Source organism: Ambystoma mexicanum, chromosome 1q (genome assembly GCF_040938575.1).
Source record: "Ambystoma mexicanum isolate Mex_15411 chromosome 1q, UKY_AmexF1_1, whole genome shotgun sequence".
Lineage (NCBI taxonomy): Eukaryota > Metazoa > Chordata > Amphibia > Caudata > Ambystomatidae > Ambystoma > Ambystoma mexicanum.
In genome coordinates, this window is record NC_090922.1 from 1,491,324,704 (window position 1) to 1,491,329,511 (window position 4,808).

Genomic DNA, 4,808 nt, shown 5'->3' on the forward strand with positions numbered 1-4,808 from the left:
GGGCCTTCTTGAGGGTCCTGGACTTGAAGTCCTCCCAGCACTTATGGACATGTTTGAAGTCGCGGGGTGCCGCCCCCTTTGCCTTGATGGCACCCACGATGTCCAACTAGATCCTCTCCCATCCATCCTAGTCGTCGCGTGATTGCCCGAAGAGGGGATCATAATGCCCCAGGACTTGATCCACCAGGATGCCAACTTCTTTTGCAGTGAAGCTGGCAGCGCTTTGCCTCTCTGCCAGGGGGTCGCCACTGGTCCCAGATGGAGTTTGGCCCAACATGGCAACCCCCAAGGCAGGTGTGGGTGGGCAACTGGGTCCTAGGGCTGGGCTGTGAAGTGATGGAACACCAGTCGGGAGTCTTATGTTCCGACAGGGGTGGTCACAGCAACTGGACCCCTGGCGATGACTGATGTGCAGGCACCAAATAGCAGGGCACGTTGGCAGCAGGCAGGCAGGCAGGCAGCAGCAGATGGCTCGTAGGAGGCTCCCCGGGGCAGGTAAATGGCCTTCTGGGCAGGAGCGTGGTCTTTCGTGTGTTGTCGCGTGGCCAGCTTGATGCAGAGTGAATACACACGTGCAAAAACAGCACATCAGCGTGAGATTGCGTGAAATCCGAGAAAGGCATTAGCGCGTAAGCACGCGAATGATGTTACGCACGTGGGCGTTTCACTCGGCAGGGTTTAAAGGTGAGCACGGGCAGTAGTTCACTGTACGTGCTTTACGTGGAGACCGACGCGTGTGTTTACTCTTCTTGTGGTTTCACACACAATTACTTCACAGCAGATAGAGTTTGTACTTCTTCTTTTGGCAGGGGTGTTGCATGTACGCACAAGCCCGTGTGTTTTTCTTTTCCACGCAAGGCAGACGGTAAGTCACGCACACTATTTTTCCCACTGCGGGTGCCCCTGTGTATCACATACCCATTTTTGAGGTCATAGTAGCCTGCGTCTTCCACACATACGCGTTTTTTGTGTCCCTGAGTGCCACTGCGTCCTGCGGGAGGTTTACACTATGCACATAGGCTACCGTGGTTCTGTGCACGTTTATCATCATTTTTGGGGTGCCTGAGCATTGCGTGACCCATCATTTATCACCAGGGGTGACAGGCAGCCTTGCAGGAGCACATGGGTGCATCTAACATCACCTGCCCCCTTTTATCCCAATTACCCAGGACAATTGTTGAGTGCACCTCCCATTGGCAATATTCCATCTGTGCCATGGTTGAGAGGCCATTAAAGGTACAGGGCGGCAAAGTTGGGCATCCTCCCAGTGTTGTGCGTGGTCGGGGATGTGGCAGGGGTGACCAGGGGGTACAGGAAGTCCAGGGTGACCGCAGATGAGGAAAAGGTAGGGGTGCACCACTGGGGAAGGATATCCAGCCACGTGCTGGTGCAGCCATGACACCACCCCCGGCGACTCCGGGTGAGGCAGCTGTTGCATCCAACCCAGGCGCCCATATGACCCGACAGTCAGTAACATCTGCAGTCACGGGCCCACAAGTAGTGGCAGCTGCAGGTGCAGCTGTGGCAACCACCACCCAGGCTCAGGGTCAACCAGCGCATGGTGCGTTGGAACCTGAGGACTCCCAGGCAGAATTCCAGGTGGTCAGGAAGCACAGGCCACATGTGTCCATGGTTGCTGTGACCGAGGCACACATATCTAGGGCAGTGGTGACATCTGCTGCCCCAAGCAGCCTGGTGGTGGTAACTGCATGGGCAGATGCAGCCAACACCACCCTGGCTGTGAGTCTGCAGCCAGGACTGTGTCGGTCACAGACCTTGGCACTGCGGCAGTTGTGGCACTGGGCCCTAGCAACAGCACCCAGCAGCCACTGACTCAAGTCAAGCCTTCCGTCCTGGTTCCACCAACTACTCCCTTGATCCAGTCCACCAGCGCCACTGCCCCTATTGATCAGGGCGACATTGGACACTCAGGGTCCGTACCACCGCCCAAGAGGAGGAAGCATGCACCTGCGCAAGAGGCTGGGACCCCAGACACGGCTCCAGCCACCGGTACGTTGAGGAAGAAGCCTTTCAACAAGCAGGCACTGGGCTTCATTGTGGGCGACGTGTCGGCACACGCACACGATATACTGGTGGGCCCACAGTGCCATACTACGCCTGCCCAGCATTGGCTCCACTGGCAGAATATTGCAGATGGTGTGAATGCCATGAGATTCCAGGTGTGCACAGCTTAAGACGACTACAAGCGTTGGAATGACCTCTGACGCTATGCAAAATAAAGCGTGCCTCCAATTATGCCATGACACAGGTGAGTGGCAGTGGGCCAGAACCAGAGGAAGATGCACTCACTCAGCACGAGAAGATCGCTGCAGAGTTCATCGAGGCAGAACAAATCCGTGGAGTGGGAGAGATGATGGATTATGATGCATTGTTAGGTGAGTGTAGATGTATGTTTGTCCAGAACATGTGTGTTTGGCTTGTGTGATGTGTTGTGCTTGACTGCCACTACATGCTATGTATACATGGTTGTCATGTGTGAGTCATGCAATGCTTCACTGATGCGTGCCTGTTGTGATGCATGCAGGATATGTGATGCACACGGGGACTGTCCTCATCACCACACATGCACCCTACTCACATGCAAGTCACTCGGATGCCCCTCTGGTAAATGTTCTGCTCTTCAACCTTGACTCTTACATTCCCTCTGTCCTCATCCTACTTGTTCTCTCCTCTGCTTTTGACATGGTCACCCATTCCACCCTGCTAAATCGTCTCCGTGACAACCTGGGCATCACCGATCAGGCTCTGACCTGGCTGACCTCTTTCCACTCTGATCGACACCCCAGGTACGACTTGGGTCCTTCTTATCCTCTAACTCCCTCCCTACCTGCGGTGTTCCCCAGGGGTTTGATCATTCACCCTGGCTTTTCAATCAATACCTGGCAACTCTCGCCTACTGCATTTCCATTTTCTGCTCAAATTTCCAGTGCTATGGTGACGACATCCGACTCATTTTCAGGCTTCCCTCAGCCACCTCCTCTCCTTCCCGCATCTCTAACTGCCTAATCGCCATTCAAAATTGGTGTGCCGCAAATGATCTTTGTTTAAACGCCAACAAGACTGAGATCCCCCTCATTGGTACACCCCCTCCATCCTTTTCCCTCACTCTCTGGCCGGCCTCCCTTGACCCTCCTCCTGCCACTACCTGCGAATCTAAGGACCTCTGGGTCATCTTTGACTCCACACTTTCCTTCTCCGCACACACCTCTGATGTCACCAAAAAGTCACACTTCTTACTGCACCTCCTTAAAGGCACTCTTCCTTTCCTCTCCTTCCGACAGAAGCTCCTTGTCTCCCAAGCTCAGATTCTCTCACGGATGGACTGCTCTAACAGCCTCTTTCTAAATCTACCTTCCTCCACTCACCACCCTTCACAACTAATCCAGAACAGGACTGCAAGCCTTGTCCTGGGCCTCAAGCCCTGGCATTGTATCTCTCCGGCTCTGAAATCCCTCCTTCATTGTCTCCCTGTGGTTGCAAGGATTATATTTAAAACCCTTTGCATTGTCCACAAGGCTTTCTGGGTCTCGGTCCTAATTCCCTTCAACTATCCCTCCGCAAATACCTCCCCTCTAGAGCCTTTCGCTCCTCCACCTCAAACTCCCTCAGGGTCAGACGTTTCTTAAAGGAACAAGCTGGTGGTAGATCCTTATCTTCTGCCGGGGCCTCCCTCTGGAACTGCGTACCTGTCACCTTGAAACTTGAGGAGAACCATCTATGGTTCCGGAAGCTCCTCAAGACCTTCCTCTTTGCCTCTGTCTTTGCCACTCTTCTCCCCTGCTGATCTGCTTTCTCTCTCAGCAATGCTGCACCTGGCCACCTTCTGCCCTTCAGGCCCAGGTACCTGCTTGCCCTGCCACCCTCCTGCACTGCCTCCTGGTCACCCCTTGCACTGGGGACTGTATCTGTATCCCATACACCATACAAGCTCCCTCCTCTTCTTCTGCACTTATCAGATACTCCCTTTCTGACTAACCTTGCACTTGGCCACTCACAGGCTGCACTGCCACTGTTTTGGATCACCATATGTATTTGTTTATTTACTTATGATTTATCTGTCCTCTCTTATACTCTGCACTCTCCAATGTGCCCCCCCTCGTATGCACTTTCCCCCCCTTTCACTACCCATGCACTGGGGATGTGGTGTTGTTGCACTCAGCACTCAAACTATCTGATCACATGAGTGCCTTGTATGTGTGGACAGCCTGCAAGGTACATCTCCTCACGGGCACACTTCCTTGCCTCTCAAACCCCATGTGGCTCAATTTCAACATGGCACTGGTAAGTTAAATGTTGGACTACTGCTATTGCCTGTTCCCCGTTCCTGTGTACATGCACACTTCCCTCTGCAGACCTGCAAAACACGTTCCATGGTGTACATACTTTGTCCTTGGTGCAGTGTGTCTCACTCGGCCTGTGCAGATGGCATTGGCTCCCCGTGGACATGAGTGCCCATTCATGCTCCATGTGCATTCCATATATGCCCCTATTGGTCCTTGACAGGCTGATCATTGTGGTACGCCTCCAAGATTATTTAAGTGTCATGGTATTTGGTCATACTATAAATCTTAGGGCACCTGGCGGGGTCCCGATTTACCCAGGCGGGTATACATATTATAAACAAAAAATCAGGATGAGGAGATCCAAAACAGAGACACAAAAGTGCTGTGTGTGCGTGTTTATTATGTACTCACACAGGAAGTAGTTAGTGGCTCAACAATTTACTTTACATTTTTTCCGATAAGCACGAAAGATGGTTGAAATCAACGGACAAAGTTATTATACAG